This window comes from Musca autumnalis, unplaced genomic scaffold, assembly GCF_047663935.1.
Source record: "Musca autumnalis isolate F117 unplaced genomic scaffold, ASM4766393v1 scaffold_4, whole genome shotgun sequence".
Taxonomy (NCBI): Eukaryota; Metazoa; Arthropoda; class Insecta; order Diptera; family Muscidae; genus Musca; species Musca autumnalis.
The window spans coordinates 148,072,635-148,089,144 of NW_027411977.1; positions in this window are offsets into that span (position 1 = coordinate 148,072,635).

A 16,510-nucleotide genomic window follows, 5' to 3' on the forward strand; every position below is an offset into this window, starting at 1 on the left:
AGCTACTTTGATTGGAAATTGTGGATAAGATCTTCAAAATACCCCTACCGCTCTAATAAAACGTGTACAGAAATTTAAAGTGTTGGTCGGTGTTGATTTTTAGGAGTGCGATAAGATCTTTGTTGGATATTCGAACTAAAGGAATACGAACAGTACTTAAATTAAACTAAATTAAATTAAGCATCAATTAATTAGGTATTATTACATCAAAATTTTCAGTGTCCACCGTTTTTATACATATTAAATATTGTTTATTTGTATATTAGTCCCTTTCCGCTTACGAAGTAGCGGGCATTTTGCTAGTCACTTTATAAACAGTAGTAATTTTAATAATTTCATTAGAAAGTTGAATTATGTTAATTTTGAATTCGCATTATTTCGTTTAAAGTGTGTTTTTTTCAATTTCATTTTGAAATGGCGTGCATCTTCTTTGAAATTCCGTCATTCTACCGATATATGTACATACGTCGCTAAAATTTTGGTATCGATCACTTTGAGTTACAGAATAGCACGTTCGGTATTTCAACCGAACATTTTCGTTATTTAACGATAACGATAAAGATAGAAAAAAAGTTACAGAATCCCACTACTGAGTAGATTATGAAAGTAGAGCTAAATATATGAGACACGTGTATCGGCGTTTTTAAACTTTACATCGGAATGTAACCAAAGTAGGCGGGGAAAATTCCTCCCATTTCTAGTTTTTTCGAATTAGTCGAGTTCAGATATCTAGGACTCCTTCCATTTTAGGTGTATAGTGTCTTTGGCAACTTTACAGCGGAGGATGTGGGGAATATTTTTGTTAAAAATTTTAACCCTCATGTGGTTCATCAAAGTGGTGTTTTTGGTTCTTTTTTCGAAAATCTTTCAAAAATTCTTTTAAAATGCGATCATATCAAATCCAAATATTCTACAAAATTGTTCGTCATAAAATTTTACTATAGGTCTCAAAATACACCCCATCTGTAAATCTTATCTAATCGTCAGAAATCTCTAAAACAAACGCGTTATATGGTTAAAGTCGGACTTCATCTGAGTTTATTCAAAACTGTCCAACAAAACATAATTTTGAGATGACGTTAAAGACAAAAATAATCTTCGTCAAATGTCAGTATGGTTCACCAAAGAAATAAAATGTATATTTTCATTATATATCATGAAAATATCAGTATCAATTTTGCTGATTAAACATGAAAATATTTCCCAATTTTTTTTATGAAATTTTTTCCAACTTTTTTTGAGTTGATGCATAAAAGTAATATGAAACTTGGTTTTAGGTGAAAAGTGTGAAAAGGAGTAAAATTCTACATAAAATTTTACTATAAGTTTTGGAATGAACCATATATCAGTTATAATATTTTCTTAAGAAAATTAGTTTACAAATTTGTATATTTTAGGATAAAATTATTTGTTTTAATTTTGGACTGTTAATTTTACATAATTCCATGGTGGATCAAAATCTAACAACATCTCTCATTTCTGGGGGATATTATTAAAAAGGAAATGTCCCAAATATATATATCCCAATATATATGGGCTCTTACATACACGATTTGGCGTGGTCCAAAATAATACAATGATGGGAGTACTTCTGCTTTGGTGACATTTACGGAATTAACCCTAGAAATTTACATAAGTAGCTGTATCATGAATGACCATAACAAATCCAGTTAGGATATAGCCATTTACGTCAATTTCTAGGGTTAATTCCGTAAATGTCACCAAAGCAGAAGTACTCCCATCATTGTATTATTTTGGACCACGCCAAATCGTGTATGTAAGAGCCCATATGACACCTATATTTTCACAGGACTACGAAGGCAGTTCGGAAACTTCTTAGCCTAGCACAAAAAGCGCGGTATAAACAGAAAAAAGTTAAATGTTTTGGAAATTTCCATCTCTGTTATGAACACCTGTTAAATTTTGTTTCGATCTGGCAACTCCTTCATATACAAACAGGTGTTCAAAAAAGACGCATCCGCAATTTTTTTACAATGGAATAATTAGAAATGCGTGCTGTCATTAAATATTTACATAAAAAAGGTTTATCGGGACAAGAAATTCATAATGAATGTGTTAGGTGAAAGTGCTCCTTCATATGCAACAGTAAAAAATTGGGTTGCTGAATTTAAACGTGGTCGTACAAGCATTGAGGATGAACCACGTAGTGGACGTCCAAAAACAGCAACAACCACAGAAATTGTAGCCAAAGTGCATGATATGGTATTAAATGATCGACGAATAAAAGTGCGTGAAATTGCTAATATCATGGGCATCTCAAATGATCGAGTCCATTTAATTTTGCATGAAGAACTACAGATGAAAAAGCTTTCTGCAAGATGGGTGCCGCATTTGTTAAAAGTCGATCAAAAACGCATAAGAATGAACATTTCTCAAGCTTGTTTGGATCCTTTTAAGCGAAATAAAATGGATTTTAAGCGTCGTTTCATAACTGTTGATGAGACATGGATCCAGAGACAAAAGAACAATCCAAACAATGGACTGAAGCTGGAGGAAGTGCCCCAAAGAAGGCAAAAACAATTCAACCGGCTGGTAAGGTTATGGCAACGGTTTTTTGGGACTTCAAAGTTATTTTATTGATTGACTATCTGCAAAAGGTTAAAATATTAAATTCAGAGTACTATTGCAAACTTTTGGATCAATTAAATGTACAAATTCGAGAAAAACGTCCTGGCTTACAACACAAAAAAATAATTTTTCATCAAGACAACGCACCAGCGCACAAGAGTGTTTTAACAATGGCTAAAATCAACGAATTAAAGTACGAGTTGCTTGACCACCCACCTTATTCTCCTGATTTAGCTCCCAGTGACTTTTACTTGTTCCCAAATCTAACAAAATTCCTTGCTGGCAAGCGTTTTACCTCAAATGAAGATGCAATTACAGTTGTAAACCACTATTTTGAAGACCTTGAGGAAAACTATTTTAATCAAGGGATAGAATTGCTAGAAAAGCGTTGGACTAAGTGTATTGAAGTTTCAGGAGATTATATTGAAAAATAAAACTACTTTTGAAAAACTAACTATTCTCTTTCATTGATAGGCTAAGAAGTTTCCGAACCGCCCTCGTATAGCCGTAGACCTCTCACGTATTTTCACATACAATATAAACAACCGATGGCTTATCCTAACTACGTTATTTAAGTTAAAAGTACTAAAAATACGTAATTTTGCAAAGTCCGATCTGAGTTTTCTATATTTTTCAAATAAATATACACCACAAATATTTCTAAACCGTTGTGAAAATCTCGTTGTCGAGTTAACCACGATGTGCTCAATTAGAGCACAAACGTTGTTGCTACACAATCGACAAGGATGTGCTCAGTTTTTTCTCTGGGTGAATGCAACATTGAAACCAAAATGTATTAGCGATAAAAACACTATAACTTATTAAAAACAACCAACAAATAGCTTTATTTGATAGACACGAAAGTAGTCTTCGGTAACAGCAATGAAAAATAAGAAAATTTACGGTTCAAATCCCAAAAAGCCCTAAATGTCATTCGCAAAAGTAAGTATGAACCGGGGAACCGATGTGGAACTGTGTAAAAATTTCTTGATATTTTTAAACAAAATATAACAAAATTTGTTTTCAAGATCCTCAAGAGGATATTAATTATTTTTAATGGCTGTTATAGTAATTGTAGTGACAAATCCACCGTGCACTGGATCATAAATCCCTGATTAAATGGTCATCTATAAATACAACTTCTGCAACCACAAAATTCCGGTATTATGTGCTGTTTGTAAGTTCTTAAGCCATGAAAAGCTCACAACAGCTTTAAAATGTGGTGATCTTGATCGAGTTTCAACTTGTCCCGGCACTTTTTGAAGGAAACCCAAGAACAAAAACGAATTGCTCCGCACAACAAATTATGGCGTTTGGAACAAAAAATTGCCCAATTTTGTCAAAATACGAACAATGTGGTATGGCACAAATTGTTTTAAACGACTAGGTTTAAATCTAAATATTTTAGGAACCAAAATTAATTTTTTATTTTCGCTTAAGTTACAAAGTTATAAAAATAAATTAAATTTCAGACATGAATTAAAATAGAATTTTCTAGCCACCACCAAGAGTTTAAAAAACAATTGTTTGATTAAGTAATTGTTTGAATTTGTTATTATTTATGTTTTTCGAACAGAATTAAACATATAGTTTAAGGCCTCCAATTTTTTTTTTATTTTTCTTTAATGGGTTAATCCCAGTCGTGTAGACAAAGCAAAAAAAAAAACGTTAGTAACTAAAAGACCCCCTCGTTTAAAGATAATATGTTGATGTGCTCAATAAGCCTGCAAAAATATATGAAGATACACTCCGGTTCATCTGATTAGAACCAACCTGATTGAATTTCCAATTACCGTTATATCTAACGGTAGGAGAGGAATTGTTAGTTATATTTTTGTGGACATGTAGAGTATATAGTAACCGAAATGTTCAATACCTAACATGTTTGACATTTGCGTTATAATGGTGCATTTTACTAGCTTTATTGAAATATATGCATATTTTAACAGTTTTACATGGTTCACCGGAATATAACCTTGCTAAATATTTACGGAAATCGATTGTTGTTCGCGGTTAAGTTTTATACAAAACCGAATATTTTTATTTTATTTATTTATTTATTTATTTATTGAATGCCTACACAACAAGAAAATGATCTTATAGTTACAGTGCAGGTTTATTGATACAATGAAATATCCATCTAATATAGGTATAATAAGATTCGACAAAGTTAATGTTAATAAGACATATTCGTGGTACATATATAAATATAACATTTAAAGGGGGGGGGGGGGGGGGGGGGGGGGGTAAATTATAATTAAAGAGAAATAAAAAAATAATAAACACATAAAAAATATTATTTAGGATTTTTTTTTTTTTTTTTTTTTTTGATAATTTGATGTTACATTGATATTAAATGAATGACAAGTTTTTTCTTAAAATTGAACGCGTTGCTGATGGTTTGAAGTTCGTATGGTAGTGTAGTCCAAAGACGTATTGTATTTATGAAGAACTGTCTGTCAGAAACACGATTACGTTGGTTAAATTGTACTATCCTTTTACCTCTAATAGATCGATTAAACCTTAGTTTGCCGTATAGATATACAGGTTTTTTTTTAGTAATGATTTTTTGCATGAACAACAACGATCTAATTTTAAGAAGAGATTTAAAGCTATAGCCGTAGAGAGAATTAACAAATTGTGAAATATGATCGGTCCTTTTCAATCCATATACATAACGAATGATGTTATTGAATGCAACATTTAATTTCCGTTTACTCCGTGACTCACAGTTACTGAAGAGTTCGCATCCATATATTAGTCCTGGGACAAGGAAAGTTTTTGCAAGCAGAACACGTACATTGAATGGTGTGAATGATTGGGTGATCCATAGTGTTCGCAGTTTAGCGTAAGTTTGACCAACAACCACATTCACATGATTGGACCATGTTAGTGAACTGTTAAATATAACACCTAGGTTCTTTGCTTCGGAGACTATAGTTATTTTTTGATTATTAATAAAGACATCAGGAGTTCTTATTGAGATTTTTTTGTTTTTATGGAGGACTAAACATTTGGATTTCTGGGGATTTAACAGCAAACCATTAGCAATAGCCCACTTGTATACTCTCGAAAGATCTTCATTTAGTTTATCAAAACAATCACTAATATTATCGATAGAACCGCTTCGATAGATTTGCACGTCATCAGCATACAAGACAATTTGACTGTGTACCAATTGATTTGGGAGGTCATTTGCGTACATAGAAAACAAAAGAGGTCCCATTATTGACCCTTGTGGAACTCCCTTTGTTAGTTGTACTGGAACAGATATATTATTTCCAACACAAACAGATTGATAACGGTTGTTAATATAAGATTTAATTATTTTTATAGCAGTTTGACTGAAGTTAAAGAATGTTTGGAGTTTCATACATAATATCTGATGATCAACAGAATCAAATGCTTTGGAATGATCGAGAAGTACTAAAGCACATACCTTGTTATCATCTATATCTGCCCGAATGGATTCTGAAACTTCAATCAAAGCACTAACGCAGCTGTTATCAGCACGGAAACCAGTCTGCCTTTCCGATAGCAAAGACTCGAAGTTGAGATAATCCGACATTTGTTTATGTAAAATTTTTTCGAATACGTTAGATAGATAGCATAAGATGGAAATTGGACGGAATTCAGTACCAGATTTCGGGATAGGAATAATTTTCGCATGCTTCCAAATGGTCGGATAGGAACTAGAACACAGAATAGTGTTAAAAAGATGCGTTATATAAGGAAGAATTTGAGGAAGAATAATACGTATGAATCTGGGGTCAATGTCGTCAAGACCCGTAGCATTCGACTTTACTTTTGTAAAGCTAATAAAAACTTCTTCATTGCTTACACATCTGAACTCAAATCCTCTGTCAATTCTAAAGTTATCTTCAGGCAAAGAGTTATAATCGTAGAAGGATGTGTCTGAAGGTAGTGTTGGTATGTTAGCGAAAGATTTGTTAAGCTCATCTATATCACCCTGGTACGTGAACCTCGATTTAGCTTTGCCAAGACCAATATCTCGAATTACCTTCAATTTGCTTTTCGAGTCTATTGCATTATTATATTTAGAAGAGAAGTAATCCAATTTAGCTGCTTTTATTGCATTATTTGCTCGTCTTCTCGATGTTCGAAATTCCTCATGCAACTCAGGTGTTCTAAAACGCTTCCACCTGGAATATGCCAGGTCTCTTTCGTTAATGAGGTTCTGAATGTTGGAGTCAAACCAGGGTTTTGTGTGTGATCCAATTTTTTTATTTTTAATGGGTACCGAAGCATTGTAGATACGAGTAATATTATCTTGTAAGAAACTCGTTTGTTGATCCACAGAGATGAATGTGTAGATTTCACTCCAGTTCACTTCACTGATCTTATTATATAAATCTGAAAAATTTATGTTTTTGTAAGCACGATAAGAGATATTTTCAATCTGCTCCTGTACACTAAAATTATATACCAAAAAATAAGATCATGTTTAGAAAAACATGGCGCAGAAACCTGGTCGTAGAGTAGTATATTGATAGGCTTGTTTACAAAAAACAGATCTAGCAGAGTACTTGCGGTAGCTGTAAAATGTGTAGGATTTGAGACATTAGTAGCTGAAAGACCTAGTGTCAACATTATATCAGTAAGGGAATTATCCACCAGAGTATTGGAATTAAAATCTCCTGCTACAACAACATCACTGTAATCCCGTGTTATGAAATCAAGAACATCATAAACTTTTTTAATGCTAATAGAATTATTAGGCCTATATATACAACCTGCAAGAATTTTGGTTGTGTTTGAAAAAATTTCAACAAAAATGTACTCAATTTGATCGCTGGTATTAGAATTATAACAAAGCTTTGCTTTTAATTGGAGTTTCGCATATATTGCAACCCCACCTCCACGACTTCCTCGATCAGATCTAAACACATTATATCCCTCTAAGTTAATAAGGTTATCAGGTATTCCAGAATGTAACCACGTTTCTGACACGCAAATTAAATCTATACCGGAGTTTTCAAATATGTATCTAAATTCGTCAATTTTGTTCACAATACTTTGTGCATTTATGTGACAGATTTTTAGACAATTTCTTTGATTGGCCATAATTTTAATTAAGTTCCTGGTAACGTCTTTGGAATGTCGATAATCTCTACCTATGTGGGGCATTAATAAATAAGACATACGTAAGGATTTTTACATCAGCAGCGCGTAATAAATGCGAGTTCCCTATCATAAACAAATTAATGAATTTTCCGAAAAAAACATTTGATAATGCAGTTATAAAGGTAACAAAATATAAAGATAATAATGTTATAAAAATAATAAAATATTTAGTTAATATATAAAATATGACTGAAGTTGATAATAAAATGTATACTTCTACGCTAGTTCCTTTTATCGGCGACCAACTCATTTTGCAAAGCCTGGATTTCATCAATGACCTTGGCATGGAATATACATATTGGCTCATTGCTGTTGTTGGTCTTAACATAGACGAGGCCACGAAAAGTATATGCCGATTTTACATATCCTTGTTTTTTCAGATGAATCGCATCTTGCAGCAGTTGATAGTTGGTATTGGACAAGTTTTCATTAATATAGTATTGTGAAGTGGAGTTAAACCCAATTGAATTCAACAACATCTTATTATTATGCTGCTTCTTGAAACCAGCAACAGATTTTAAAAAGAAATTCTTGTCATATTGAGACATAAACTTTGTTATTATGACGCCATCTGGTGAATCTATTTTTTTTGTGTTGTTGCGATTCTGAAGGCGATGAATACTCTTTATATAAGGTTTATTCATGTTTATGCTACTGCAAATTTTTCCAAATACATCATTCAGATTTTCACCAGATTGAAATGGTATTCCATTTATGCGAATTTCGCAGGAAACAGGAGCATTTTCCTGCCTCAAAAATTGCATTCTCAAATCATCTATCTCAGATTTAGCTATCTTATAATCCTCAGCAATCTTCTCAAGGTTTCCAACACGCTCTTTAACAAGATCCAGATCAGTTTTCACCACTGATAGTCTCTGGTCAATCTCTGTTAATATTCGGCTTTCCGTCTCTTGCAATATAATTCAAAATAAAGGCCTTCCTTCCTTCCAACGCTCATGTCTCAGTCAATTTTGTTCCGATCGAATTTTTTGCCACATATTCTATGCTATTTATACTTCAAAATAAGCCAATAAAAAAATCTCGATTCTTCAAAAGTGAAAATTGGCAATGGGTCAACCCCTTAAATAAATGTAAAGGAAAAATGTAACAAAGCTCCCTAAAGTATTTCTTTTCTCATACAACTGTTTCATTTAAACAACACAATTGACGATATGTCTACAATTATTGATGGGCAAGTTTTTAACCACTGGGAACCACATATACCAAACGACATCCGATCTTGCCGAAAATGCGAAAGAATACATCAGAACTCTAACAAAAATATTCTCCGTTAAATTCTAATATAAATAACCGAAGAATTGAAATTCGTTTCGTTCATATTTCGAGGTGATGCATGAAAGTAACATGAAATTTAGTTTTACACAAATAGTACCAAAAGAAGAAAAATTTTACATAACATTTCACTGCAAGTCTCAGAATAAACTACTTATCTAGGTATAATACTTTTTATGAAAATGACACTCGAAATTTATATGTTAAACGTAGAAATTATTGGTTAACATTTTTTAATATTCATTTTGAATGTTTCCATACAGAGTCAAAATCTCACAAAATACTTCACTTCTTGGGGAAAGTATCAAAAGAAGAAATGTTCCAAAGCAAATTTCAATATGAGTCTCTGAACAAAAGCAATCTGTAACCATAATATATAACATCTTTAGCAGCCCCGGTTTTTTATATATAGTTTAACCCACTTAGCTCACAGTTTTTTTTTCGCGAGAAAACTTAAAATTGTTTATGAAAATTATATTTTTGAGACCTTTTAAGCGTTTTTATACCCTACACCACTATGTGGAAAGGGTATTATAAGTTTGTTTTGGTAAAAATTCATGTAACACCGCGAAACATTCGTCGGATACCCCCAATGTGGTATACCAATCTTCACATCTCGACGTGATAAAGCGATTTTGAGATGTGTGTCCGTCCGTGCTTCCGTCCGTACGTCTGTCCATTATAAATTGTAATCAGGCCGCAATTATAGACCGATCATCACGAAATTTTGTATGGAGGTCGGGTTCAGACCAGAATAGATCCCTATTTTTATTGGTGATGATCGTGAAATATTTAGCGGGTGAAATTGACCAAAAACATAATATTTATCCTATTTTTGTTGCGGCTCTGTAGGTCGCAATAATAGTCCGATCGACGCGAAATTTTAAATAAGGTAAGGGTATATGACGAAGAAGAAGCTTGCAATTTGAGATGATGATCAGATAATATTTAGAGGATTAAATTGACCACAAGTTTTGTGTGGAAATTGTGAAAATTATTAATATACATCTTATATCTTTATTCTTGGAAGACATATTCCGGATAAGTAAGATATACTTGGAAAATAAACTTTTGACCTTTCTATTGATGCCAATTTTGTTGGTGTACATAATAAGATGACAGAGTTACAGCCTTATATATCCAATTATTTGTTTGTAGTGTAATAATAAACACGCTAGAGGTCGCAATTATAACTCAATAGTCACGAAATTTTGCACGAGGTAAGACTTTAGGTCGACAAAGGTGACTACAATTTTGGATTATGATCCGATATTATTTAGCGGGTGAAATGGACCAATACTTTTGTATGAAAAATATAAACATTTTAAATTTGGTCCATACCTTAATTTCTGGAGGGCATATACCGCCAAAGTAGCCTACATATGGAAAAGAACGACTGACCTTTCCACTGATACAAATTGCAATAATGAGTTTGGTAGATAACGAGGCTACTGCCTAATATAAAGTGGGTTTTCTGTACAGAACCACATTTTCCTCCCATGCTATAATTGTGTCTATCATGACAGAGAAATTCCCAGTTTGTGCATTATTGCGAATTACGTGGAGCCCAGGCGTATTAATTGTCCAATTGGATTTTTTATACATATCGCACCTGTTCAACAGAAGGGTAGTAACTAAAAATTTTAACTTTCTATTAAGAAAATGAATTACCCTACCCACTGTAAAAATCTGCCATTTCTTTGTCTATTCTTTCGTCAAAAATACCGGTATTTTGCTTTTCATACTACTACTTATGTACCCACAGTTTTTCTCTACTGAAAAATAGAAAAGTTTGAGTTACTACCTATTTGGTGAACAGGTGCGATATATTGCTGTATGGGGTCGCTTCGCTACGTTTTTTTAAATGTACTCAGTGTGGCAACCGTTAAAGTTTTTTTGACCTCTTCCTGGCGTATAATTTTGGGAGTTATACATACAACAATTTACCGCCAAGTCCGAACGGTGTGCCCTAAGACACCACTTGTAGAGAAGTTTTTCATCGCAGAAATACTCAGAAAATGTCGTCAACATTACTAAGGGATATTTCGCCACCTTTGATCGATTCCCCGGCCAGGTAACTACAAACGGTGGGAAAATACCCCTTAGTAATGTAGGCGACATTTTCTGAGTATTTCAGTCATGTAAAACTTCTCTACAAGTGGTGGCTTAGGGCACGCCGTTCGGACTCGGCGATAAACTGTAGGTCCCCATATCAGGAAATATGAATCGGGGTGTACTCATTGGTATGTGAGAAGTCTCCTTTGTTATTTAAGCTTGATGTGATAAGATGACAGAATCCACAAAGTTCTTTCTTACAATAAGTTTATTTGTTCCATAAATGAATTTTGATTTGCTGAAAGCTAATTTCCAGGGGTAGTGTTGTAGGGTATCACATGGTCGGCCCCGTCCGACTATAGTCTTTGCTTACTTGTTTAAAAATAACTTTTTTTCTCTAAAACGTATAGTTTCCCCGCACTCTTTCCTTCTATTAAAAGTACCAAAAACTTTGGAGGGTAATATTGGCTGGCGTATCCTTATGTGCCAATCCCTTGGCTTTTGATTGAGAAAATACTCTTACTATATTCCTAACAAATCCCTGACATTATATGATTGTAACATTTATGATTAAATTTTTATCGAATATTTAAATTTTTCATATAAATTCGAAAATTACAAAAAAGTCAATTTTTTGAATAGCTAGGGTTTTAGCCAATTGCGTGGAAATTCATAGGTCAAATGAAGCTTTATAGGTGTGAAATGACAGATAACAGACAATACTATAACAAAATGCAAAAAAAAAACAACAAAAATATTCGAAAAAAACCAGAGTTTTACGTAAATTTTTGCAACCATTTTTCGTGGCGTTTAAACGACCAGTGGCTTTATCGGGGTTAAGGCCATTTTTTACGAGCTTTTTTCAGATTGGACATTAGAACAATTTTATTTATGGTTTTTCGTTATGAACTCTCCCAGAAGATGTTTTGCGCTCGATTTAAACAGTTTTTGCTATATTTGTGTTGAATATATATTTAAATATTGAAAACTTGAATCGGACTTTGCAAAATTACGTATTTTTAGTACTGTAAACTAAAATTACTCCTCCGGTATAAGCTATGGGTTCTTGATATTGTTCGTTAAAATGCGGGGTGGTCTAGAAATATCATGGCGTCTTCGACTCCTGCGTTGAGGAAATTTGGGGAATTAAACAAAGATATTGATGTAAATGGCTCTATCCTTAATGATCATAACAAATTTGATTTGGAACATTTCTTCTTACGACACTATCCCCAAGAAGTGAAGTATTTTTTGAGATTTTGGCTCTGTATGGAAACATTTAAAATGAATATTTACGTTATCTACGTTTAATATATAAATTTCTAGTGTCATATTAAAGTATTATACATACCTAGATAAGTAGTTTATTCTGAGACTTGTAGTGAAATGTTGTGTAGAATTTTTTTTCTTTTTTTTTACTATTTGTGTAAAACTAAGTTTCATGTTATAGTAGAATTTAACGGAGAATATTTTTGTCTTTGATATCATCCATATAGAATGATGTTCTGTGGGACAACTTAGCATAAACATAGATAAAATACAACATATGACCCTAAAACGTGTTTTTGATTTTTTGTATAATTTTGTAGAATATTCGAATCCGATTCGATGATATTTTAAAGGAGATTTAAAATGTTTTTGGCAGTAATATTGCCACAGACACTATATGCGTAAAACGCAAGGATTCCAAGGTATCCTAACTCGAAAATTTTCAAAAATTTACAAATAGGGGGAACTTCACCATCGCATTTGGGGTACTTCCCGACCTAAACTTTCGAAACGCCGATATATGTGGTTTATATTTTTCGGTACTCTTTCATACCCCCATTATTATAAGTCTCCTTTTGTTATAGTTTGGATTTTCCGGAAAGATTTATAGCGTTCCGGTTTACTTTAAGTTAAAAGTAATCATTAAAATTCAAGGAGGACCTTCTTGGCATAAAATTTTGATGTTAAAATTATATTTGAAATGCCTCTAAATTGGTTTATTTTGCGTTTTCATATCCATCCAATAGTAAAAGAAGACATGTAGTAATGGCCCCTAGTGTTATTGTTAAAACAGTACATGTCATAGGAAAAGAATACATTCCTTTTTAATTTGCAAAGATAGCATTCTAATATGCATTCTTTGTAATGCATTAATTCAATGTTTAGTAGGAATGTATCATATAATTAATGTATTGTAATGAATGAAATTGCTTAGAACGCCGTCGTTTATAACGTCATATCGCTTATAACGTCGAAATCCAAAAGTCCCGAATTTCTGCCCTTTATATTCCACACAAATAAATATCGCTTATAGCGTCATATCGGTTGGTTCGTCGGATTTTTGGGAAATATTTGAATTTTGCTATCGGTTATAACGTCGAATGTTACAAGGAAGAACAATTTTTCTCAATATTTTGCTGTATGTATTTTTTTGAACTCAAACAACAAACCACCAAACATATGCACAACATGTTCGAAGTTGGTGTTAAACAACTTAATTAAGACTGTCATATAGGCGATCTCAAGTCAATTAACCTTGGCTTTTTGCCACCCAATGTCACATCTGTTTTACAACCCATAGACCCAGGAGTAATAAAATCATTAAAATCGCAATCGACAAATATCCACTATTCTGGCAAGAATAGAAAAGGAAGAAAGTACGAAATTAAATGTGTTGGATGCAGTGCTATTGCTAGATGAAGCCATGAAAAATGTAGCGTCTTCTGTCATTGCTAATTGCTTTCATAACATTGTCATTTTTGATGAATTAGTTACCATCGACGGCATGTATAATGACGACGACAAAATAATGGAAGTTTCAGATGAAGGCAATTCTACCGAAGAAATTGAGGATCCTACCGAACCAGAATTTCAATTACCGCCAGTGTTAGAGGCATGCCTAACAGTAGAAACTCTTTAAAATTTTATTTACTCAGAAGACGTTACAACACAGAATGTGTTTTGGAAACCCTTTCAAAACTCATATCGGTCCCTTGAACGACGTTATAAGCGATTTCGACTGTATATATGTATGAAGATTGGCAATATATATGAAGATTACATATTAATTAATATTCAAGTCCATAAATCCAATTTGGCGAAGACTATCTCCATTTTAAGTCAGTAATCCTCTCGTAGTAGCATGTAAGCAACACACATTTCCTTTGTAAAACCATAAAAATTATGATAAGAAACAGAAATTTGCGTAAGAATAAACAAATATACATACCGAACGAATTAACTTTTCCAAAGATGTGTTCTGTGAAAAAAGATATGAGACATTTTATACAATAAGTTATTTTATACATATTACTTGCATGACTCCTTTTTTACTTACTTAGCTGGCCCATTACAGAACATTTGTTTCATAAGCCGAACTAAGAAAAGATCTCCAACTCTCTCTGTTTAATGCTTCGCTTTCTCGAATACCGCGCCTTTTCATCTCTTCATCCACTTGATTGCTCCATCTAAGCTTAGGCCTGCCAATTCTGCGTGCACCGCCATGTGGCACGTATTTATACGCCTTTTTAGCGGGTTCATCATCGCTCATTCTTATTATATGGCCTAGCCAACGCAATCGCTGCATCTCGATACGTTTAACTATATTGATGTCGTTGTATAGCAGATACAGCTCGTGGTTCATACGACGTCGATATTCACCGTCAACGCAGATTGGTCCGTAGATCTTTCGAAGAATTTCTCTCAAACACACCAAGCACTGCCTTGTCTGCTTGCGCAAATATCCAGGCTTCTGAACCATACATCAGCACGGGTAGTAGCAGTGTTTTGTAAAGCGTTGTTTTTGTTTGACGAGATGTGGCTTTATTCCTAAACTGCTTACTCAGCCCGAAGTATCAACTGTTGGCCAACACTATTCTTCTTCGTATTTCACAACTGATGTTGTTTGTTGCGTTTACGGCGGTGCCGAGGTAGACGAAGTCCCTTACTACCTCAAAATTATAGGAACCAACGTCAACAGTTGGCCCGATCTCTATGGACGCATTGCGCTACGACACCACTAACTTTGTCTTCTCACCGTTTACAGCCAGACCCACTTTAGAAGATTCCCTTTCGACTTTTTCAAAGGTATCAGTTATTTCCTTTACCGATCGACCTACGATGTCAATGTCATCGGCATAAGCAACTAACATATGGCTGTTTGTATATATTGTGCCATTTCTTTTCAGCTTCGCATCTCGTATAACCTTTTCCAGCAGAATGTTGAAAAGATCACACCACAGGCCATCACCTTGTCTGAAACCTCTTTTGGTACCAAACTCTTCGGAGAGGTTCTTTCCTATTTGAACTGTGGATCGAGTATCAGTTAATGTCATTCTACAAAGCCGGATGAGTTTTGCAGGGATACCAAATTCAAACAGGGATACCAAATTCAAGTGTCGATCTGCATCTCTTGGGTCCAGGATTTACCGTAGGGTAAATATCTGGTCAATGGTAGAATTGTCAGGTCTAAAGTCGCATTGGCCCAATTATTTCATTGACCATAGGCTTTAGTCGTTCGCACATTATCCCTGACACTATCTTGTAGGCAATAGGGAGAAGACATATGTCCCTATAGTTCAGTCTTATCTCCTTTCTTGTGGTCAGGGCACAGGATGCTCAGGTTCTAATCGTCGGGTACTCGTTCTTCCTGCCAGATGGTGCTAACTAGCTGATGAATACACCTTATCAGCGTGTTGCCTCCGGTTTTGAACAGCTCGGCTGGTAAGCCATCGGCTCCTGCTGCCTAATTATTCTTCAGCCGATTTATTGGTGTGTTTACCTCATCTTGGCTGGGCGGTATACATTCAATACCATCTTCTGGGATTGGATCTGTGGTATCTTCGCCGTCTTCGCTACTATCGGATACCAACAATTTGGAGAAATGTTCTTTCCATATCCTCCTTTTTTACAATGTTGTATAAATTGTAGGTGATTCATGACGACATGAAGGCGTTTGCAGAAAACTAGATCCTAAAATCAAGAACAATCATGAAACGCTGGAACTTTGCAGTAAAGTGGGTAATAAATATAAAATGTTTGGCAAGTGGACTTACTCGCTCGATTCTTTTGAATTAACAATGTAAATTAATTACAGTCGAACCTCGATTAAACGCAATGATCGGGACCGGAGGCATTACGGATAATAGAGTAACACATGAGAAACAGATGTGTTTTAATAAACAAATATGGGTTCTTGCAAGTATTTGTAAATAAAATCAAATTTGAATTTAATGTGGAGTCTAAAAGATTAAAACTGATCTAAAATAATTAATTCTTGCATTGCTTTTGTCCACTGAAATTTAGTCGGAAATTCCGGATCATAAAGATGAACAAAGAATTCTGCGTTTTCCATTCTCGAATAATGGAGGTTTACGGATAATCGAGGCTCGACTGTATTATAAAGCATTAAGTAATTTATTGTAAATGTAATAGTACGTTT